This window comes from Neofelis nebulosa, chromosome 2 (genome assembly GCF_028018385.1).
Source record: "Neofelis nebulosa isolate mNeoNeb1 chromosome 2, mNeoNeb1.pri, whole genome shotgun sequence".
NCBI classification, from domain to species: Eukaryota; Metazoa; Chordata; class Mammalia; order Carnivora; family Felidae; genus Neofelis; species Neofelis nebulosa.
In genome coordinates this window covers 83255255-83280905 of record NC_080783.1, presented here as the reverse complement: position 1 = coordinate 83280905, position 25651 = coordinate 83255255, and the positions used below count along the sequence as shown (strand labels likewise).

Sequence of the window (25651 nt, the reverse complement as noted above, 5' to 3'; positions counted from 1 at the left end):
TCCGAGCCATCAGCCCAGAGCCTGACGCGGGGCTCGAACTCACGGACCGCGAGATCGTGACCTGGCTGAAGTCGGACGCTTAACCGACTGCGCCACCCAGGCGCCCCAAGGCCAAGCTTTTTTAACATGACATACAAGACCCCCGGGACTGTTCCTTTCCAGCTTCATTTCCTGGCCTTCACTGTCTCCCACTTTGATCCTATAACACTAAAAAAAACTTCTAATCTCTCCCCTTCCCCCACATACTTTGATTTTGCCTCCAAACTCCACTCATTTTGTACTTGCTGCAGCTCATGGCGGACCTCCCCTAGCAAGTTGTTAGTTGCTCCTTTCTGTGTTTCCATACCACCTTATTGATTCAGGAAGTTGTTATAGTTCCTACATTATTGACATTTTTCTGTGGTTTTCTTTTCACGTGAGATCTGTGAGGGGTTTGTTTATTAATTCATCTCTGAATTCTTGGTGCCTGACTCAGTGCTGCTAGAGTAGGTAGGTAGGTAGGTGCTCAGCTCATGTTCAAGGATTAGATGTAGAAAGAATTATATGTGGAAGTAGTGGCATTTGACTGGACTGGGGAAGAATGGTAGGATTTCACCAAGTGTAATCCCATTGGCTTTTGATGGGGAAGAAGATTCTGTACAGAGAGGCCAGCATATGGAAGAGCATCCAGGCAATAAACATGATAATACTTACAGATAAGCTGAATGCCTCTTTTAGATAGGAGAGAAGAGGTAGAAAATGTATAGGAGAGAAGGTTAGAAAAATAAGTTGGGTACAGGTGAAATGGAGTGCTTTAAGATTTTCTTTTTTCCCCTGTAGCAACCCTTGTGTATTGTTAAACTGGGAAGTAACACCAACTCTAGAATTTTGAGGAAGGGCTCTGTATCTTCTTGAAATAGGAGATGAAGATAACCTGGGGGCGCCTGGGTGGCTCAGTCAGTTAAGCCTCTGACTTCAGCTCAGGTCATGATCTCCCCATCTGGGAGTTTGAGCCACTTGTGGAGCTCTGTGCTGACAGCTCAGAGCCGGGAGCCTTCTTTGGATTCTGTGTCTCCCTCTCTCTCTGCCCCTCCTCCACTTGTGCTCTGTCTCTTTTGCTCTCAAAAATAAATAAACATAAAAAAAAAAAAAGGAAGATAACCTGTCTTTTTTTGTTCAAGGTTTTAGTAATTTCTTTTGTTTTTATTTTTTTTTAGTTCTTTCCTAAAGATTATGAGATATTGCCCTTTATGCCTAGATCAGTACTTTCTGTCACTGTCTTTTAATATTTTTTAGAGCAATCCTTAATGACTTCTCAATGTTTTTCTAGGTGTTTTTCTCTTAGAAATAATTATTTAATAAGGGCAGTTTGTATTGTTCCTTTAATATTAGAAAACATTCTAATATTACACTTTCATGCCCTTTAGAGAACTTCGTAAAGTTGCTCCCTTTTGGCATGGTAATGTGCTTCCTAGAATTGCTTGTTGCAATCTGTAAGTGTGGAGATTCTGCTATACACATACTTTTCCAGGTTATTTGTAAAATCTGTTGAAATTGATTTTGTATCATTGATAAGGGAGACTGACTATTCATTCTTGCCTTTTGTGTATTTCCTAAGCCAATGTCCAGTTTATGACTGCAAGACCCTCTTAGTTATGTGTTTAAATATGATATTGGGAGATTGTGTAAGCAAATCCAGGGATTTAAATGCATTTGGGGGACTGTTAGACAATATTAGATCAAAATGGGGAATAGCACGTAGGGTAACAGCCATTCACAAGGGGTATGTGTGTGCCGTATATTGTGTTCCTGTAGAGAAAACAGAAAGCTGTGATCTATGCTTATGCTCTAGTTGGAGAGAATTCTATATATAAATCAACAGTAAATGTTACAATATAGTTTATATTTAAATGCTGAATTGCTTGAGAAACCAGCTGAGTACTAGCTGAGTAACTAAGAAATTCAGGACCAAGAAAAATCAAGAGGCAAAGTAGTCTGGAAAGCTTCATGAAGGAAATGGGACTTCAGTGGACTTTGAAAGATGAATTAAAATTTAGATAGTTGGGAAAGTGGTGTGTATGTGGAGAGGAGGGGAGTTGTTGTGAGTTGAGTGTAGGGACATGAACTAAGATATGGATATTGGAAATATGAGAATGACATTATTTGTGTTGAATGATGTATGGATGTGCTTGGGGATGTGAGAGCTATGTGGGGGTGTGAAAGTTGTGGGTTTGTGTGAGAGAGGATGTGAGGGTGTATGAACTACGAAGGTGTGTAGGAGTCTGTAAGAGGAAGGTATATGTAGGAGTGTGAGGGTATTGTGGGCTGTGTGAGAAGAGGTTGTGTGTGGGAGCTAAGCGTGGCGGTATGTGGGAGCGTGAGGGTGTGTATGGAGGGTGTGAGTGTTAAGAGTGTCCTCTTCAAGGCAAAAAAGAAAGTGAAGTGAAAAATGTCCCAAGTATAAGGAAACCTTCAATATTCAGACATGTCTATTAGACATTGTGGTACTTTTGTGTAGCATAGCAGCATCAAATTAAGTGTTGGCCTATTTCTTCCTCCCTTTAATATTCTACTTGGTCATCTCTGCTACTTTAATCAAAAGTTGTACCTTTCATCTCTGATAATTCTACCTATTGGTGCTTCTTTTGAATGTCTCTAAGTATACCTTGCCAGAATGCTGAGTTTAATAAGCCACATCTGAGTTTTCTTGTTTGAGCATTTGCAACTTGAGAGCAGGTGTCACAGTTTATTCAGTTCTTTGGCCTGTCTAGTACCTTGTGGGGTACCGAGAATGGAGTTTTACCCTTTACACCCTCTGGCCTAACTTAATAAAGTCAATATGCAGTGACTCTGAATACCATAGGTAATTATCATAATTTTTTTATTTGCAGAACTGTACCCCCATTTTTCTCTTTTCATTCTCCTGTTTAGTTAATCCTGACTATATTGCGAAGACCTCCCTTCTCCCTTCTTCCCTTTTAATGAATGAGCTTCCTTTTTAATTACTACTTGGTACAGACTGCTTTCTGCACATGTGTCATTCTTTTCCCTGACTACCCTCTTCCTTCTTTAGATGATCAAATATCTTTACTTTCCAAATATAGCTAGAATCTTTTCCATGAACTTTTTCTATGAAGACTTTTCTAATTAATCCTTTATATCATATATATCCTTTTAAATTTTACATTCCTCATGAAATTTTCACATTCTTCATGTACTTGGTTTGCAAATAAGCACAGAAATTATTTTAAATAAGTTCTAAATTTTTGGCATGTTTGATATTCAGAGCGGATTGCAGATTCCCCAAGGTCAAAAAAGGACTTGTGCTATATTTCTGTAATGTTTTGAGTGTTCTGAGTACTTATATTTGGTTTTTGTATAATGGTTGGTACTCCTCTCCAGGACCCAGAAATCATGTGTTCAAAAGGTATTTTCCCTGGGACACGGTTCTGGTTATTTTATTATCATTTTTATGATAGTAAAAATGTGTTAGGAAGACATTTTTTTCTTGCTTTTGGTCAATGTTGAGTAAACGTCAAGTTAATACATTATTACTAATTAAATTAAGTTAATAAGCTTTCTCCTACTTACCTTTTGCTAATCACTTTCTTTGAATTCTAATACTTAAATTCTAATGACCATCAATAAATAATTTGGTTTGCTTCTGCTTTTTAAGTCAGGATTTTATTCAAATAAAAATATTGTATGTTCTCCCTGATAGAAAGATCTGCAGAATATCTGAGCTAGGTGCCTGTGCATAAAAGTACATACGATATATTTAATTATAAATACATTTTTACAGATAATATATCAGTATTTTGTGGTGGAAGAAAAGAAAAGTAAAAAGCTGTGCTATCTGCTTCAGGTAAGTCCTAACAAGCAAAAGCATGGAATAGCTCCTCTTAAGCCTTTAGTGTCAGTGGAATTGAGCAGATATATGCTGAAAAACTCATCTTATAAATATTCTGAGGACTAAGTCCCCTACTTAACCATCTGTTAAGATTTCATTTTAAAGAAAAACTTGCCTCCTGCTTTTTGGGACATCTTAAATTGCTGCTCACATTGCCTTCTTCTTGTTCTTCTTCAAGTTCACATCTTGTTAATTATTCTCCTCTTTCTTTTGTTACTTCCGTTTATATTTCTTGTGACTTGATTTTGTTTGTTTGCTGGTCGTTGTCATAGGTAGGAGAAAAACAGTTTGTTTATTAGCATCTACTGTATAAGGGAGCCTTATTGGTGATTCTTGTTCTCTGATTCAAGGTTTTTTTTACCCTTTAGAGTGGCAAACATGATCATGTACTTTCCCTTCCATTTCCTCTGAATTGGCATTGAAAACATGGAGCCCATGGTTTAGTATGTATTTATTCTATCACAGTAAAATTTTAATGATTGATAGCTGACTTCTTAAATGTGTCTTACCTACTAATTTTGCATCTATCAAAAGGGAGTCATGTGTTATTTTTTCCACGTAGAATGTGTTCTGTAAAGCCCAATTAAAAGTAAAACGTGCCTTGATGCAAAAAGCTTCTTTACTATGTCTTAATGGAAAGTTGGATTCCATGGATATTCAACATGTTGAGTAATTGATTTAAAGGATTAATGGCTTACATTTTGTTGTACTTTATATTTACAGAATGTTTCTCAACAGAAACCTCCTTTTCCAGTCTGACATCAACAGACTGCGTGGTTTCATCTGATGTTTTTGGTTTCTCACTGTCACTTCTGCAAATTCAGGGAAGTTGTCATTGATGCATTTCTTGACTCCCACAATTAGAAAAATATTGGTGTGACTTCTTCCTTTGACAGAAATGCTACTAGATGACCATGATAGGAGTCTGAGTCACCTGCCACTGTCTCCAGGTTATCTAGTTAAGCAGCATTTGTGGCATATGATGGTAAATGCATCTTTTCTAAAAGTTATAATGATTTTCTTTCTTAATAACAGATCTTCTGACTCTCAGAGTCTTACATACATTATCTTATATACAGATATCTTAGTGATAGGTATCTTAGTGATAGAAGTTATGCAGATATCTTACATACAGATATCTTAGTGATAGAAGTTATGTTTGTGTTTCTTATAGTTCCTAGGGTTTTCTTTTTCCCTTTGTTAGACGTAGCCATTGCCTTACCTTCTTGGGGTAGCTTTTAAGTACACAGGAGAGAGAGCAACAAGAAAAGTTCAAAGTATAGAAGGGGACAGTTTTTAGACTAAGCATGGTAGTTTATATGCCTTTGAACAGCTCGTTTACTTGACACCTAAGTTGTACTTCCCACTTTGGGACATTCATGGTAGCTTCATTTCTAGATGATGTTTCTTGAAATGCACGTGTATATAATTTGTGGTGAAATGTTTTGAAATTTTTTATGGGATGAACTAACTGATATAGCTTTGAGGAGATGGTTCAACAGAGACAGTGGGCATATTCTAAGAAGGTCTCATATGATGTGTTATAATGAGGGCCCTGGGCCAATTAGGCTAAGGAAAGCAGAACTGCGAAAGAAATAATAATGTAAGACACAAGTTCACAATAATGTGAACCACAAGGTATAATTTTAGATTTTCAAGCAGCCACATTAAAAAAGTACAAAAACCAAACCCCAAAAATGAAATTAATTTTAATAATATACTTTAACTCAGTATATTAAAGATATTATTGCAACATGTAATCAGTATGAAAATTATTGATGAGTTTTTGGTACTCTGAAATCTGCTATATGTTTTACAGTTATGTCACATCTCAGTTCAGATTAGCCACATTTCTAGTGCTCAGGAACCACATATGGCTAGTGGCTACTGTATCAGACAGCTGAGGTCTGGAGTGTTTGGTGAAATTGTGGTGATGCCAGGATATTGGGGAAGGCATAAGATGAGCAAACATGGATCTCTTAAGATAGACCTAGTGCAGGGAATTCTGTATGAAATGGTATGTAATTTCAGAAGAGAGATTGAGGAACTAGTGTGAAGCAGAGCTTTGGTAGGTGGTGGGGAAACCATCTGGAAGATGAGAACAGCAGAGATTCAAAAGAAGATGAAAATAGGAAATGGCAGGACTTGACAGTGGACAGTATTCTATGATACAGATAAAATAATTATTTTAAGGAAAACATCTTTCCCAACCAAGGACTTTTTAGCGTAGGCTATGTCACTACTGAAGACCAGTAGTTACTCATAATGACATTCAAGAGAAACCATTGAGATCAGGAGATAAAACTGATTGCAGAGAATTAATGTGGGTAGCAGTGAGGCAGGGGAGGATGATTTACACTAAGATAGTAGAGAGGAAGGGTCTAAGGTAAATGATTGATTTTAATGAAATAAGAACTGAACAAAGTTCTTGGTGACTTAAGAGCAGGTGAAAGATTATGCAGAATATTAGATCATAATTTATTGCTTAGGCAGTGAATTAAGAGCACCTAGTGATAGGGGACACTAGTCACAGTATAGAAGTGATGTTCAGAGCTCATACTTTTAACTTTAGTCCTGGCCTGGCCTGACCGCTGAATTTTATATTCCTTGGTCAGTTACAATTACGCGTGTGTCAGTTTCTTCATCCATAAAAAGGGCAGAAATAGTATCAACTTCATTGATAAGTATGGATTAAGTGAGTATGCATGAGTATGCATCTTGACTGGTCTGATCTTCCTGTTACTTCTCTTAGTTTGGAATATCTAGATGGAAGAGAAGAGTTACCATAGTGTTTTCTTGGAATACGTGTTCATACCACATCTTCAAAGCTAATATCCCTTAAAGCAGTCTTGATTAACATTTGATGAAAATTTATTTACACATAATTCCTATTAAGTGAATAAAGACTTTCTAAGTCTTGTTTTGTGAAAGGTGTGTATAGTGAAAATGAGAACAGAAGTCTGGGGTTGAGTCCCACTGCTGCCAGTAATGAGCTAATCACATCATCTCTGTCGGTCTCAGTTGGGATTGAATTGTTTAGTGATTCTCAAACTGTGGTTTGAGGTCCTCCCAGGATTAGAATCACCTTGAGTACTTGGATAAAAATGCAGATTCTTGAGCTCCACCTTAGACCCTCTGAATCAGTCTCTGAGGGTAGAACTAAGGAAGTTTTATTTAGCACTCACCTGACCCACACCACATCCAGTTTGAGAAACACTGGAAGGGATGGTTCTGTTTGGTTCAAGTATGAATCTTCTGATTGTGTTAGAAGCCTAGAGTAGGAATTGGTAGGAATAATGATATCTCTTCCTTTTACCCTATAGGATTGTTGTAAGGATTAAGTAAGATATCTTTGTTTTTAACTTTTTTTTTTTTCAACGTTTTTTATTTATTTTTTTTTGGGACAGAGAGAGACAGAGCATGAATGGGGGAGGGTCAGAGAGAGAGGGAGACACAGAATCGGAAACAGGCTCCAGGCTCCGAGCCATCAGCCCGGAGCCCGACGCGGGGCTCAAACTCATGGACCGCGAGATCGTGACCTGGCCGAAGTCGGATGCTTAACCGACTGCGCCACCCAGGCACCCCGATATCTTTGTTTTTAAAAGTCAGTTTAGGGGCGCCTGGGTGGCTCAGCCGGTTAAGCGTCCGACTTCGGCTCAGGTCATGATCTCACGGTTCGTGAGTTCAAGCCCCGCATCGGGCTCTGTGCTGATGGCTCAGAGCCTGGAGCCTGTTTCGGAATCTGTGTCTCCCTCTCTCTCTGACCCTCCCCTGTTCATGCTCTGTCTCTCTCTGTCTCAAAAATAAATAAACATTTAAAAAAAAAAAAGTCAGTTTAAGTAAAAAGATAATTAAATGTTAGACTGCTATAGATTGTAATATATATAATGCATATTACCTGTGCATATACGACAATATATAACACATGTATTTTTATTTGTATATATAGGCAGTGACGCTTAGCTGTAAACTATAATGATTTCTGTATTAGGTGAGTCTTGATGGATAACAGTTCCTATTAAGTATATGATACCAGATTTCTTATGCACAAAACAGTGAATTTTTATTTACCTCATTTCATTAATTTTTTGCTTTTATTTGTTGCATAGAGGCTAAGCAGCACTGTAGATATTCAAGCGAAGTAAATATATAATTTGAAGGAAAGACTTAGGTCTTTTCTAATTTTTAAATACAGAAGTTTACAGTGTTTAAGGTTAGGAATATTAATATTAGAAATAATTCCTAATAATATTAAGAATAATTTTTAAAAATTATTTCTGTGACTATTATTTAAATAGAAATCTTGTTTGGGGATTATTTGAAGTCTACCTGCAATATTCTTTTACCGTCAATAAACAAAAAACCCAGCCCAGAATAAAAAGCCACCGCCAACACAAGGGCACTTTCTGGGGATAATAAAACATAATCCCCCATTTTCTCCATTTCCAGAGAGAGCAAACTATTACTGAACATCTATTTTGTGTTGGATACAGCATTTCATCTTCAAAAATTCTTATTTTTGTATCTCATCCCTACACATAATATGTCGCCATACTTACTAAAAATGTAGCGTAACAGACAACACATTATTAGAGAATTTGATTTAGTGGGTCTGGAATGGGGCCCAGAAATCAGCATTTTGGTGATTTTGATGGAGTTTGTGCAGGGCCCACACTTTGAGAAACATTGCTCTGAGTTTCTGGTTGCATTCAGAGGCATAAATTGTAGGCACATAAATTGCATGGCGTGACTTAGGAATAGTATGCTTCCAGCTTGAAAAGAAACATAAAAATGTTGCACATCAGAACTCTGTGTGTGGGTGCTTGTGCACATATATTTTCCCTAGTGACTCAAAATAAGGTATTAACACATGTCAAATTAGGGGACAAACCTATCACCTTTAGGTTAAAAACCAGAAATCATTAGTATCCAGAAAGGATTTTTAGAAAAAAGAAAATCATAGAACATGGTTGGCTCTCAAAGAAGTCTGTACTTCTCACCCTTCCTTTTTAAGTTAGTTTCAGAGATCCAAAAATGTTACAGTCAGTCCATTAGTGAAAACTGTTAAGATTTTGTGGCAAAATAAATAGGGAAGCAGAAAATAGTATCGACAGGCAGTGTCTGGTACTTCTATTAAGAAAAATTATTGAGCATTATTGTATGCCTGGTTCTGTGCTCCCAGCGTGTTTTCTACACCACTAGTGTTCACCTCTTGGAAGGATTATGTACTATCACTCCCATGAACAATCCTTAGATTTTGGTCTTTTTTTCCTGCTTCTCATTTCAGCAGTCTATTCGTTCACTGTTTTTTTCTGTTTTTCTTGTAATGTGTCTCAATTTTTTGTCTCTCTTATCTTATTGGTTTCCCTTTTTTACTGAATAAAACAGTTATAAAAATAAATGAAATAGTTTATAAAAAATTAAAATTTCTAAGTACCAAAGCAAACAAAAAACTAAAATTTGTTTTGTTAAATTTTCTTTCTTTACACCAGTGTGGCTGCTATTTTTCTTAGGTATTTAACCTCAAATCTCTCCTCAGGTGTTAGGAATATGCCATAAATGCTTATTTATATTTGAAAGTGCTAATGTTAAAGACGGATCTTGGGTTGTGTGGCATGTGGGACATAATTGTCATCAGCCTGTCACTGTCATTCTCCTCATTAAACTTAAGAGACTTTTAATACCTATAGATATGTAAGTTCCTGTTGGGTTCAGACTATCATTGCAGTTGTTTCTGTTCTTAATTTGTTTTTCAAAAGGAAAATTGGTCTTCACTGAAAATTGGGGCAGGTGGGTATATGTGCTAAATGGGAAGAGGGTGTGTGAATTCCACCAGGAATTGGTTTTCAGACTTAGTGGAAGGCCAGGGATTAGAATTGTTGGCCCCTGAGTCAGCAGCCAGCCAGCTGCTTCACTAAGAACAACTCTGATGGATGCAGTTGTTTCCTGTGTCCTTCCAACTGCTTTTTGTCTCCATCCTTGTCTTCTGTCCCATTGCTCTCGTCCCTTCTCAGTCTCCTCAGTGCACAAATACATCACTGAGCATGAAAAGGGGTAACAGTGGTAGCATTATTAAAGTTTCTGTTTCTCTGAATTCCTTTGCTTTCTGCTATACATCTTGATCCCAGACTTCCAAGGGTAGATCTGAACCTAAACACTGGCCATCTGTGGCCTTAGTTTCTGGCAGTGGGAAAGTAGCTTTTAACTTGGGAGTAAAGTGCCCTATATTTGAACATCTTTGAGCCTTATTTTAGTATCTTTCAGTGGCTCATTAGTAAGAATATTTTGCCTTATGTTTAAATGTTTCACAAATAGAGGACTGGGAACAGCCCCAATAATTGTTAGGATTCTGTAGGTCTTTGTTCTTTAACAAAACGATGGATGTAAACATTTCTGGGAGGGAGGATGTTGAAGAAATGGTAGACTGTCATTCACGGTGGGCTAACAACTCTTTTCAAGATATTTGACTTACTAGAACACAAGCAAGGGTACATGAAGGTATTAACGCTCTTCCAGTATTGGATTTAAAAGTAAATAGCTTATTTACTATTTTTCAGTTTTACTTTTCCACAGTTGTCTGTCATAAACATTTCTAGGAGGGAGGATGTTAAGAAATGGTAGAATGCCATTCAAGGTGGAATAACAATTCTTTCAAGATGTTTAACTTACTAGTATATTAGGCAAAGGTGTATCATGGTGTTAACTCTCTTCTATGATTATATTTAAAAGTAAATAGTTTATTTACTATTTTTCAGTTTTACTTTTTTAAGGTTGTCTGTCATATTCCTGAATACAAAAAGTTCTTTTAACTATTAGCTTAAGCGAATAGTGGTTTTTCTTGGTTTCATTAATGAGATGTAGGTGTTGGCATATTAGAAAATAATCATTCACATGGTAAAACTGATCAATTATTAATTACTGTTGAAGTAAACGACTTATTTTTAGTAAACATGACATTTCAAGTGAACATTATATTAGGGTGATAAAATTTGTGTACTAAATGTAATAGGCTTTACAGATATGTATGTGAAAGCTTTCTGAGGAAGGCTCATTGTAGACTATTTTCTACTATAACTTTGATCCTTGATTGAAACTGTTAGTGTTATATTTATCATGTTCCTTTTTTTATTCTTTGAAAACCCTACTTCTTAACTACTGACTGGTTATACAGAGAAATAGGAATACTTACACTAAAAATGGATGCAGTGGTATATATATTTTATTCCATTAAGTTGTGGAGGGAAAACTCTATTGGGGTGCTATTAAAAGAATTCTTTTGTGGTAATTAGCATAGAACAAAATTGTTATATTTTGGGCAGTATTAAAGGAAGACTGTTTTAGTGTTGAAGAAAAACATTTTTCCCTCAGTTTAGAAGGTAAAGGTTAAAGCTAGATTTGGAAGAAATGTTTTAAAATTGTAAATGTGAAAGATTTAGATGAAGTATCTTTTGAAGTATTAAATAATAATGTGTTTGTTAATCTGATTTTATTATTCCTTCTACTTCTACTTTCATAGCGCCCGAACAAGCCAATATTTTGAAGCAACTTTGATCATTATTGAAAGATGTTGGATGGACTTTTATCTTCAAAGTGGGCAAATGTGACTTGTATAAATAAACGAATACATTTTTATTAATAAGCAAGAGGCCAGTAACGAAACCAGAGTCAGATACTCATTTGATTTGGAATGTTCATCTGAAATTTTTGCTTAGGTTTCTCTGGGTTTAGGATGAAGGATACATGTTTTGTATTATTGTGACTTGGGATTTTTAGAGAAAGTTTATTAGATTTAAGGGCTTACCTTTGTCTCTTATGAATTAAATACCAAATGAGGCTTTCTTTTTTGGAGGAATTGATAATGGCTATAGACATATCATAGAAAAATAACTATTTTAATTTTTAAGAGCTTGGTTTCTTGGGAATGGAAAATTTGATGGTAAATGTACATATTTTATGTATTTCTTAAAAAAATTTTAATGTTTTATTTATTTTTGAGAGAGAGAGAAAAAACGAACAAGCAGGGAAGGGGCAGAGAGAGAGGGAGACAACATCTGAAGCAGGCTCCATGTTCTGAGCTGTTAGCACAGAGCCCGATGTGGGGGGCTTGAAGTTGTGAACCGCGAGATCATGACCTGAGCCTAGTTGTATGCTTAACTGACTGAGCCACCCAGGTGCTGCTAAATATACGTATTTAAAGAACTTACTAAATGTAATCAAACTGTGTTCTCAGTAGTTTGAGAACTATTTCCAAATTAGAGGTGATATTTTGCCATGATCTGGTAACTTTTCTCAACTTTTTGAAGCATTTTCTTAATGTTTTACTCCACTCCATTATGTCAGCCATTAAAAGGGGTCTGAAATAGGGAAGGAGTAGTAGAATGTATCAACCTGAAGGAGTTTGTTCTTTGTCTGGTGTGAATTGAGGCTAAAGACGAGCCAGATTGTGGATTGCCTAAGATTTGTTCATGTTTTATTTTAAATGCCTGGGCCGCGGGAAAGCATTGAATGGCTTTAAGTTGGGGCAGTGACTGGATTTTGTTTGCTTTACTAAAGGATCTGACTTCTGGATGAAGAGTTGATAGAATGAGATGGAATTGGAAGCTGGGAAATCAGTTATGGAAGCCATTGCTCTAGTCTAGGAAGAGATGGCTGACTTGAACTAATAACTTTCTTAATCCACTGACACTTCCTTCAAAAGCTAGCTTAGATTTTCTCTGAATTCTGTTGCTTATGACTTAAATCCCTGACTTGGTTTTGTTCTTTTAAAATTTTAGTTATCTATAAATATTCTTGACAAGCTGGGTGACATTATTTTATTGTTTTATTCATTAGAGCTACTGATATGAATGCGTGGTTTTTTTATAGTTAGTATGAATACCTTTATAGAGGGTTTATTTACTTTTTAAAGGGTCCTTACTGCCTACAATAAGGAGTTAATGTGGCTGCTTTGTGATATCAAGCAGTGATTAGTAGTGAACACTTTCATGTGCAAGTCAGGATTTCTCACTTGATTTTTATATTACTTTATTCACCTTTTTTCTTGTAAATTTAGTTCCAAGACAAAGTCTATATTTTTAGAGGCACTAACATGATTTTTTCCTTTAAATAAAATACACTGATAAAGAAGCATACTTGAGGGGCACCTGGGTGGCTCAGTCGGTTAAGCATCCAACTTCAGCTCAGGTCATGTATCCTCGCAGTTCATGAGTTCGAGCCCTGCATAGGGAGGGCTCTGTGCTCACAGCTCAGAACATGGAGCCTGCTCCAGATTCTGTCTCTTGTTCTCTCTCTGCCCTTCTCCTGCTTACACTCTGTTTCTGTCTCTCTCTCTCTCTCTCAAAAATAAACATTAAAAACAAATTAAAAAAAAAAAGAAGCATACTTGAAATTCCCTAGCCTTTGTGATTTTCTGATTGTTAATCTATCCTGCCTTCCCACTTACCTTACTGGAGAAATTAGAGTAAGCCTTAATTGAAATTCAGAAGTATCTAAAGGTTTGTGTGTTTTTTCTTTCTACTTTAGTATGTTGTTTTGAAAATTCAGTCTCTCCTTTTTTTCTTTTTCCCAGGTGAGGTTAAAGATTTCTCAAATTTTGAAAATACTTTCTTTTTCACTACTTCTGCTTAGTACCCAAGTGTCAAAGTGCCTGGCACATAGTATGGCCAACACTATATTTGTTGGACATAGAAAATGCTCTACCTCTGTGAAATACTTAATGTCCTCTAAGATTTCATGTAGCATGTCACCAAAATAGACTTTAAAAAGTGTCTTGCCAGGGACAGAAGGGGTTGTAGAGGGGTAGAATTTTCTCATTTGTGAAGGAGAAAACATTGGGCCTCTTTTCCTGTTGTTTTTTGGTGGAAATCTCTCCCTCATAATGTTATCAGAAATCTACTTATATTCGCTAAAATTAGAAGACAGCAGGTCTTTTCTTACAACCATTACTCCTTCCTGACTTTTTACCCCTATTAAAAACAGGGAGGTTGAGGTTTGGAAGCTTGCCAGGATTTCTTGGACTGTCCTAGAAAAGTAATCTTAAATATGGTCCCAAGTGCTCGTCATTTGAATCAGAAGTAAGGCGTTTGTAATTTGTTCTTTCCTTGGTTCCTGTTATTCTGTATATACTTTATGTATTCAGGAAAGTGAAGTTCTTTGATAGTTGATGATAAAATCAATGCGTTGTTCTGGGCCACCAACCAAATATACCAACTTGAAGTAATTTTCTTTTGGGAGAAGACATTATAACGGATAGCTTTTGTTATTTATCAATTTAGTAATCAACTGTAGGTTAGGTAGTTTCTTATTGAACAATTCCTTTGTAAACTATCTTCTGTATGTATGTATGTATGTACGTATGTATGTATTTATTTAAAGAAAATTTTTTAAAATGTTTATTTCTGAGACAGACAGAGCATGAGTGGGGGAGGGGCAGAGAGAGAGAGGGAGACACAGAATCCGAAGCAAGCTCCAGGCTCTGAGCTGTCAAAACAGAGTCCGAACTGGGGCTTGAACCCACAAAACGAGAGATCATGACCTGAGCAGAAGTCAGACGCTCAACCGACTGAGCCACCGAGGCGCCCCAACTATCTTCTGTATTTAGAGAAGAGTTTAAGAAATGAGGTCCTGTAAAAGCTTTGCTAATTAAGAAATGCATCTTTTTATATGATTAAGTGAATAAAAAAATTAGAAATTGTAAGGACTTTAAAGAGGGCTGTTTGCCTCTTTCAAAAAGGAAATTCTACCATTACAAATTTGATGATCTCTTTGGGGATCTAAAACTTTATTTATGTAGGTGCTTTTTAAGGAAGAGGTTTGAGAAATTGAGAAATTTATGTTTTTCTTCAAATCTTGGTCTTTATTAACTATAGAGAACAAACTGATGATTACTAGAGGGGAGGTGTGTGGTAGATGGGTGAAACAGGTGATGGGATTAAGGAGGGCGCTTGTGATGAGCACTGGTTGATGTATGGAATTTTTAATCACAAATGGTACACCTGAAACTAATTTAGCTCTGTGTTAACTATACTGGAATTAAATTTTAAAAAATAATATTAAAGAAAATCTTCGTCCTTACAAAGTAGATATATGTTTATTTTGGAACTATCTATATGGGAAAAATTAGTCACTTATGAGTTAACAGTGTTCAAATATACTTTAGGTGGTTATCTTAGTGATTTGTCAGGGATTAATATGGAATTAACATTAGGAGTCCTTAAATAACCAGTGGTTAAATGTTGACTTACAAGTACTATTTATTTATTTATTTAAAAGTTTATTTATTTATTTAGAGAGACAGAGAACACAAGTGGGGGAGGGGCAGAGAGAAAGGGGGACAGAGAATCCTGAGCAGGCTCCTCACTGGCAGCACTGGGCCTGACATGGGGCTTGAACTCACGAAACCAAAACCGAGAGATCATGACCTGAGCCAAAACCAAGAGTCAGATGCTTGACTGACTGAGCCACCCAGGCACTTCAGTTTTTAAGTACTTTTACTCTCCTTTATCACACACACGTGCACATACTGTGTCTAGTGTTACACCATACAACGTTTAGATTTTTAGTTTATTCCATATTAGTTCTGTTTCTAGTTTATATTACTTGAGCTAGATGGATGGAATCTTGCAATATTTTGTCAGACTGATAGTACTAAGTACAGGGTATAATAGGTAAAGCAAAAAAAAAAATTTGGGGGAAGAATGCCAGAAAGTGTTTGTGTTTTCCTTTGGAAGTGACTGTTTGGTAGTATGGAAGTACTTGGTTTAAAAAAAAAAAAAAAAAAAAGATAGGGCCTAAAATGTTTTTATTAGCATGCAGAAATTTTATTTGAAAATTTATTTCTCCTTCTTCATATTTCTGGTATGTTTATCAGAAGGCTTTTGGGACATTGTGGATTTCCTTTTCTTGGTAATGCTTAAAAACAGCCCAGGGCAGCCAAATAGGGAAGGTGACTTGTCTTCTATGATGCGTACTAATATAGAAATGAAAGGATACCAGAAGACCTGTAATGTACTTACAGTTGCATAGAAAATATTATTAAATTGAGATTTGAAATAGGACAGAAATTACATAACATACAAAAGTAATAACAAGAATTTTAGGTTTTTTTCTTTTCTAATACTAGGAGTCTTGGTTATAAATATGAAAAAAGCTCTTGGTGATTTTTAAAATAAGGCTAGTTAAGTGATTCTATACCCATTGTTATTTAATGTCAGTTTGTTTTTAGTCTGCATTCTTTTCCTTTAATAGAATTGTATGGCTAGTTAAAGCTACTCTATTAAGTATTGGTAATTTTCTTCAATTGCAGATTTTAAAGTGCCTGATATCACTTTGATGAACACTTTTGCAATGAGGTGTTTTTTTTTTTTCCAGTTTCTCTTTTTTTATTTTATTTTATTTTATTTTTTTCAGTTTCTCTTTTTTTTTTAAGTTATTTATGAGAGAGAGCGCGTGCACGCATGAGCCCTCTGTGGAGGGGCAGTGGGAGGGAGAGAATCCCAAGCAGGCTCTGCACTGTCCACGTGGAGCCTGATGAAGGGCTTGGTCTCATGAACTGAATGAATGTTGAGATCATGACCTGTGCCAAAATCGAGAATTGGACGTTTAATTGAGTGAGCCACTCCTCAGATTCTCACTCTTGATTCTACTGGCTCCTCAAGGGTGATATTTCACATTTACTTTCATAGGAGCTGAAATGATCCATTTTTATAGTCTTTTTACATCAGACAAGAGTTTGATGATTTACTAAAAAGGTTGCATCTTCCAAAGTAAATAAGGTACTAAAAAACCTTAATGTACATAGTGTCTTTGTGGTGTAATTGAGACTCATAGATTGTTTTTAGTAGGAACTGTGTGTGTGTGTGTGTGTGTGTGTGTGTGTGTGTGTGTGTTTCCTTAATCTATTTTAGGAGCTCTGTTCCGATTTTGAGAATTTACCTTTTATCTCTTACTATTCTAAATTTATGCCCAGTTTTGGCTTTTGTACAATTTCTAAAATAGCCCATTAATTCCGATGGAGTACTGGCCTCTGGCTGCAGTCACCGTCATCTCCCCTGCCCTCATAAGATGAACATCTAATATCAGAAATCTATTTTACAGTCTAGCTAATACTTGTATCTACTTGTATTTGTTTTGATGTAATGCATATTTCGAATGAGTGCCAGAGAACTGGGTAGAACTATTTTAATCTTGCGTCCTGGGCATTTATAGATATCCCACACATTTTGTGGCTGTAGGCAAAAACACTTTTCTGTTGTGCCTCATCTTTGAAGATATCTTACTTATCCTGAAAATATGGATCTTTTATGACAGTAAGAATAAATATCAGGAAGAGAGTTAGCAACTAAGAGAAACAAAGGGTAGATAGTATGGAAGATTTTTTTTTTTTTTTTTTTTTTTTTTTTTTTTTTTGGTCAGATGATGAAACATAAACATTTGGAAACGGCCAACCATCTAAACCCAAGTCACTTTTATAAATCAAATCGCTTTTATCTCTTACTTTCTTACACTCAGAGGGACCAAGTAAGGGACTATGGAAAGCAAAAATTTGATATCTGTATTCTAATTTGCCAGTCCTTTTGATACTTGGGGCTGTCTAGTCAACAAGTGATATTGTAGACCCTTGGTTTTTATTGGGTAGTTAGTATGACTTACTGGGTTTCTTTCCATTACAACACTGTTTGCTTATTGTATTCAGATTAATCTTAAAATATCATTTCAATTCTTTCTCTTAACTTCTGATGTCTTGCAAACCTGCCTTGATTATACCAGATACTAAACAATATGGAATGCTCATGTCTATTGACAGCAGTTTTGTCAAATGCTCTGATGATCCACATACTCATGTTTATCTTCTCTGCCTCTGTTTACCATAGTTTTGCCTCTCCTTAGTAGTTTGCTTTAGTCGCACTTCCTCCATAAAGCCTTTCTTTTTTTCTTTTCTGTGTGAATCGATTGATTTTGTGTACATTTATGGAGTTGCTGTACTGTGCCAGGCACTGGTGATACAGAAGTGGTGACAGGGCTTGTTCTAGAAGCTCAAAGTCTAATGGAGGTCCTATGTTATCATCTCTAATTTCTCTGGCATTTATCTGGAGCCCTTATCTTGGTGTGTTAATTTACAGTGCAAGCATATGGTCAATATGCAGTAAATGCTCACTATAAAGCATAATTTTCTCTAAAAGATTATTCCTCAGAAAAAGTGTAATTTTGTATTTGAATTCAAATACAAAGTTGAATACAAATACAAATACAAATACAAAGTTGAATACAAATACAAAGCTTTTCATATTTTGAGGCTCTCTCAATTTTATTTCCTTTGGAGAAGGCAGACAAATTCGAAATGATGCCAGTTAGTGCTATATTAAGTGTTTATGTCAGTTTCCTAAGGAAAGACGTAGAAGGGGATAAAGAATTAAAAAAAAAATAAGTTATTCTTGATGGGGTGGTGGTTTTGGGTAGTTTACTATCATTTGTTGTAAACTGTTTACAAAGACTGTGAAGAAACTTTAAAAACTCATTTTTAAAAATAATATTGTAAGTAGTTACTTTATGAAGATCACAAAGTATACCTATAGAACACTGGAAAAAAATCTTAGTATTATGTGAATGGATATTATTGGCTTGGAAAAACATTTCCAGTGACAATATTCTATATGACTTTAACACATATTCCTTCCCAAGCAAGTTAAAGTGAAGATGATTCATATTTTTATGCTTTTTGATGAATCATAAAGTATTGAGAGGACCCTTGTTAAGAGATGCATGTGAAGTTAGAACCAAATTTTTTGGTAAAATTTTTGTGCTTTATGATTTTAAAACATTTGTAAAACTAAATTAATTAAAATAAGTATATGTTGAACTGTTTCATATAAATATACAAAAATGTGTATATTTCAAGTTGGTCAGAATTTTAAAAATCTCCTACTGGTGGAAATTGGGGAATCCTTCAAACTGAGGGTTGTATGATATTCATTCAAGTTGTATTTGGTGGGGTTTTTTTAATTCAGTTGTTACACTGCTTTTTTTTACATTTTATCATTCATTAAATGCTGTTTGTGTTTTTAGGGCAAGTAAGATGGATAGTTTTAGACTCATTGGCATTTGGGTGTAGAAAAGAATGTATAAAGAGACAATAGATTAAAAACAATAAATAAATGTAAAATAATACATTTTATGTTGGATTGCAAGTGGTGTGAATTTTGGGGGAAGGAGGAGTCCTGATTAAAAGACTTATAGGATTTTGTTACATCTGCCTTGAGAAAACATGAAAATTGTCTCATGTGAGATTTAGCCTGGGAGTCTTTTTGCAAGAGCTGGGCTTTCAGGAACTATTAAAATGATAGATAACAAAGGGGAGGGCATTTAAGAAATATTTGCTTGAACTATGACCCATTGCTCCAGTGCTATTAAAAAAAAAAATTTTTTTTAAGTTTGTTTATTTTGAGAGAGAGAGAGTGAACTAGCGAGCAGAGTAGGGACAGAGAGAGGGAGGGGAAGAGAGAGAGAGAGTCCCAGGCATGCTCCCCACCGTAGGCGCAGAGCCTGATGCAGGGCTCAAACTCAGGAACCATGAGATCATGATCTTTACCTGAGCCAAAAAAAAGAGTTGGTCGCTTAACCAGCTGAGCCACCCAGGTGCCCTGCTCCAGTGCTGTTTATTGAAAAAGCTATCTCTCATCTACAGAATTGCTTTTGCTTATTTGTCCAAAATTAATCAGGCGTATTTGTGTAGATCTCTTTCTGGGTTTTCTGTTTCATTAATCTTTGTACCTGTCCCTCCTCCATTACCACATGGTCATGCTTATTGCAGCTTTATGGTAATCTTTAATATCAGTAAGCATGATTTCTCCCACTTTATTCTTCTTTTTCAAAAATGTTTAGAATAAGCTCATTTATGTCGACAAAAATATTTGATGAGATTTTGGTATGAATTGAATTACTTATCAAATCCAATACATCAGTTTAGGGAGAATGGACATCTTTATTATGGTATGTCTCTCCAAGTATTCAAATCTTCTTTTTATTTCTTTCATCAATATTTTATAATTTTCTTCATACAAACTTTACACATTTTGTCAGATTATATTGTAAGTATTTTATTATCTAAGGAACAGTTATAACTGGTATTGTATTTTTAATTTTAGTTCTATTCAGTTCATTGTTAGTATATAGAAATGCAGTTAATTTTTGTGTATTGATCTTGTATACTATGACCTTACTGAACTCACTTATTAGTTCTAACATTTTTTTGTTTGAAGATTCCTTGGGATTCTCTACCAAGACAGTCATGTCATCTGCATATAGAAAGTTATATATATTTTTCCAATTGGTATGCCTTTAATTCCTTTTTCTTGTCTTGTTAAAATAGCTAGAATTTTCAGTACATTGTTACGAGTAGTGGGAGTAGACATCATTACCTTGTTTCTGATCTTAGAGGGGAAACATTCAGTCTTTTGCCATTAAATATGATGTTATTAGCTATTGGTGTTTTTGTAGGTGCTCCTTGTGACTTTGAGGAAGTTCCCCTCTATTCCTGGTGTACTGATAGATTGTATGATTTTTGTGCTTTAGCCTTTTGATCTGGAAGATTGCATTGACTGATTTTTGAATATTGAACCAACCTTACATAAATCCTACTTGGTATGTGTTATTATTTTTTTTTAAATACATTTTTGGAATGTGCTAAAGTTTTGCTGAGGACTCTAACATCTAAGTTAGTGAAAGATACTGGTCTATATTTCTCTTTTTTTGTGCTGTCTTTGTTTATTTTGTTTTATCAGGGTAATACTGGGCCTCATAAAATAAGTTGGTGAAGTAGTCCCTCCTTTTCTGTTTCTGGAAGAGATTATATAGTTATTCTAGGTGAAAAATTTGCTTTTTCCTCATATGACGAGTATTTTAGATTCATATATGACCTTTCTAGGGCTATTTTTTGGTCAAATGTTCCACCAAGATTCAGATCCAGTGTTGGTTTTTTTGTTTTTTTGTTTTTTTTTTTTTTAATGGTAGGAAAAATGGAAGTCAGGAAGTCAGTACTACTGGTCATTAATGCATAAGTAGTACTTTGGAAATAGAAGTATTATCTAAATTCTGGTACTAGGTTCTGTGATTAGACTTACTGATTTATTACAGCTAGGCTGAATGTGATTTATGAAACTATGGAATTAACCATAATAATTATGAAATTTTTATGGAAATCCATCAGCTGTGGCAGCAAGGTAGTAAAAGTTTTGGTAATTTAACTCAAGGTCACAGTTTGTGAACAAAATCCCAAATTCATGTCACAGTCTTTTAAGCCAGTGGTGCTTAACTAGGGAGGAACATTAGATCATCAGTGGGTCTTTGTCAAAAAGAAAAAGAAAACACACACACACACACACACACACACACACACACTCACTCACTTTCTCTGTGTAAATACCCCTCCTGTTGTATGCTTTTCAGTTACTTGTTCCCAGGGCTACAAATGGCACTGAAGCATGAATTTGAGAAAATGTAGGGGATTCTGTTATACATAATTAATTAGTTAAGAACCACCATACTAAATGATGCACACATACATTTTATGTCTATTTCTTTTGAAAATAGTATGAACTATTTCGAATTACTTTGATAGAATAAATTTATGGGTAGAAATTTTAAGTTTTGGAAAGTTTTAAATTAGAAGTTGCTAATTGTTGAAGTTGTTAAAAATTAGTACATATAAGCAACTTTTGCCATCTTTTTTTTTTTTTTAATGTTTATTTTTGAGATAGAGGCGGAGTGCAAGTGGGGGAGGGGCAGAGAGAGAGGGAGACACAGAATCTGAAACAGGCTCCAGGCTCTGAGCTGTCAGCACAGAGTCCGATGCGGGGCTCGAACCCACAGACTGTGAGATCATGTCCTGAGCCGAAGTTGGATGCTCAACCGACTGAGCCACCCAGGCGCCCCTGCCATGTTTTTTTTATAACTACACCTTTAAAGTCACAATGTGAGCTTATGAACATAAAAATATATGTGATGTGATTTTATTTGTATAATTATCATGTTACTATATTTAGTATTCAGCTAGAGATATGATGGGATAGAGACTGATTACAGGATCAGCTTGAGCTAGTGGGTGGGTGATGAAATTGTCACAATTTTCCATATAAACAGTCTTCTTTCTGTCTCTGGAAAATAACAAATGGTAGTCTAAATCAAAAAACCATCTAGAAATCTTGTTTGCCTTTAAAAATTAAGTGGTAGAGTTTTCTTTTTTTAATTGAAGAAATGGTCATTTATCTTTTCTTTATTTTTTTTTTTAATTTTTTTGTTTATTTGTGTGTGAGAGAGAGAGAGAGACAGATTGTGAGCGGGGGAGGGACAGAGAGAGAGGGAGACACAGAATGAAGCAGGCTCCAGGCTCTGAGCTGTCAGCACAGATCCTGACATGGGGCTCAAACTCACAAACCGTGAGATCATTATCTGAGCCGAAGTTGGATGCTCAACTGACTGAGCCACCCAGGTGTCCCTGTTTATCTTTTCTTTAGACCAGAGATGGCAAATAAAAGACTAATTTTGCTCCCCCTCCTTCCATGCTAATTTCAAGACCCTTTTACTTAAAAATCTTTCTCAATATTCTACTCCACTCAGCTACTATTAATTGATTGGAATTGACACCAAAGATGAAACCTATTTGACATTTCTGCTCTAGGCAATATTTTGTTTTATTTTTGTCAGTTTTGTTTAAGTGGTGTTCTTGTGCTTCAATGGTGTCTTCCTTGGAAAGTAAAAATAATGCTCTTAAAAATAGTTTTTAAAATTTATTTTCTTTTTTTTTTGTTGTTTATTTATTTTGAGAGAGAGCGATAGAGAGCACGCATGAGCAAGGGAGGAGGTCAGAGAAGGAGAGAGAGAATCCGGAGCAGACTCCGTACTGTCAGTGCACCACTGCAGAGACCATTGTGGGACTCGAACTCATGAACTGTGAGGTTATGACCTGATCAGGTCTGATTAAGAGTCACTCAACTAACTGAGTCATGCAGGCGCCCAGATTTTTACATTTTTAAATGGTTGAAAAAAGACATGGAAAAATATGAAATTTTGCTTTTAGCGTCTATAAAGTTCTCATTCATTTACTGTCCTTTGGATGCTTTTGTGCTGTAATGGCAGAATGGAGTAGTTGTGACAGAGACTATGTGGTCTGCAGAGCCAAAAATATTTACTCTTTGACCCTTTACAGAAAAAGTTTTCCTTCCCTTGTTTTGAGATAATAATGTGACAGTGAATAGATTGATTTTGGGTTATTTAGTAAAGGACAAAACTTATTTTGCTGGTATTTTCAACAAGTTTCTGAAAAGGAATAACTTAGGAAATAGCTGCTATTTTATACAGGTAAATAGAAATAACCCTTCTTTTTCTTTTTTTCTTTTTTTCATTTGTTTTTATAGAATACAAAGAACATAGAGTTACCAGTCTTACAGTCTGTGAGCTCATGCTATTATGTCTTATGTAGTTGAGAGGAAGTCCATAGCACTGATACTGCCACAGATTTTAGCAGCTTATAATTACACCTGTGTAGTAGGACATTGCAGAACAGCAGCAGTTCTTACACTCTTTGGTCTGAACTTCTTTAAGACTTTAAAAAATGTAGAGTCCCAAAGAAGTGTTTTTTTTTTTTTTTAACTATTTTTTAATGTCTTATTTATTTTTGAGAGAGAGAGAGAGAGAAAGAGAGAATACAAATGGGGGAGGGTCAGAGAGCGAGGGGGGCAGAAACTGAAGCAGGTTCCAGGCTTTGAGCTGTCAGCACAGAGCCCAACGTGGGGCTCAAACTTGTGAACCATGAGATCATGACTTGAGCCACCCAGGTGCCCCTGTAAAGAGTTTTTTTTTTTTTTGTAAATACAGGTTATATCTATCATCCTTGTCACATTAGAAAATGACAAAATTTTAATATATTTATTTAAAAGTAACAATAATAAATCCATTGTATGTTCACAAAAGAACATCTTTATGGAAAATATTTTGTAAAAAAAATTAGTAAAATTTTTGCAAATCTCTTTAATGATTGTTTTAGTAGAAGACAACTGAATTCTTGTACCTCTCCATACACTCTGCTGTGATATATATGTTCTTTTGATATGAAGGGAATCTGGCCATACATAGATACATAGTTAGAAAAATGAGTATTTTAATAGCTTTTTTAGATAATTGTGGATGTTTCTCTTTGATACTATACCAAAACTCAGCATGTGGTAGTGATTTTGCTTTTTTTTTTAAGTTAGGTTTACTGAAGTTTAATTTACAAAGAATAAAATGTGTGTGGGTTTTTTTTTTTGTTTTGTTTTTGGTATATAATTCTGTGAGTTTTCATTAACCCACAAGTCATATAACCATCACCATAGTCGTTATGTAGAATATTTCAGTCACTCTGAAAAGTTTCCTCATGCCCTTTTATAATCAGTCCTCTCCCATCATTCCCAGCTTCTGGCAGCGTCTGATCAGATTTTTGTCTCCATATTTTTGCCTTTTCCAGAACATTGTATAAATGGAATCACATAAAATATAGCGTAATGTATTTGCGATTCATTCATGTTGTTACAGCTATCACTAGTTCATTTCTTTTTGTTGTATGGATGTTTGTTTATCCATTTACCAGTACTGGATATTGAGTTGTTTCCAGTTTTGGGGGGGTTGTAAATAAAGCCACTAAGCATTCATGTACATATTTTTACATGAACGTATCTTTTCATTTCTTAGATAAATAGCTAGGCATGCTATTGCTGGGTAGCATGGTAGGTGTATGTTTAACTATAAGAAGCTGTCAAACTGGCTTTCCAAAGTGGGTAGACCATTTTGCATTCCTACCACCAATATGTGAAAGTCCTAGTTGCTCTACATATTTAGCAACTTTGAGATGGTTTTGTTTTAGCCATTCTAATCAATATTAGAATTAGTTTCAGTTTGTATTTCTCTAATAATTAATGATATTGAGAATCTTTTCCCTTCATATCTGTTCAGCAAAGCATGTTTTTGAATCTTTTGCCCACTTTTTTTTTAAGGAATTTGGTGGTTTAAAAAATTATTATTGAGTTGTTAGAAGTTTTTCTGTATTCTGAATTCTGAATATCAGCCCTTTTATTTAGATATATAATTTGCAAGTATTTTCTCCTAGTCTGTGAATTTTGTTTTCTTTAACTTTTGAAGAAAAGTTTTAGTTTTAATGAAGTGCAACTTATCAGTTCTTTTGTGTTCATGTCTTTTGTGTTCTAAGAAATCTTTCATAATTTAGGGTCACAAAGATTTTTCATGTTTTTTTCTACATGTTTTATATTTTTAGGTTTCATTTTATGTCTTTGATATGTTTAGAGATCATTTTTGTAAACAGTGTGAGATGTGAATTGAAGTTTTTCTTTTTTCATAAGATGTCCAGTTGTTCCAGCATCAGTTGTTTAAAATACCGTGTTTTCTCTATTGAAATGTGTTGGCACCTTTGCTGTGTGTCAGTTGAACATTATGTGTGGGTCTATTTCTGGATTCTCTGTTCTATCCCATTGAAGCATGTGTCTGTCTTTTCACTAAGACCACACTGTCTTGATTGCTGAAGCTTTATAATGAATTTTAAAAACAGGTGGTATGAATTTTCCTTTGCAAATCTTTTTAGAATTATTTTGGGTATTCCATTTACCTTGTTTTTCCATATAAGACAAGAGAGAGTTTTTTAAAAGTTAGTTTTACAGTGCAGAATTTGAAACATTAATCCTCTGTAACATTAAAATCTATGGGACTGTCTTGAACATT

General features: G+C 35.3%; 1 protein-coding gene across 3 annotated transcripts in view; it reads left to right on the top strand.

Moving 5' to 3' along the window:
• Positions 1–25651, top strand: part of ACVR2A (activin A receptor type 2A) — an 83043-nt gene that overhangs the window by 22547 nt on the left and 34845 nt on the right. The window lies entirely within an intron of this gene.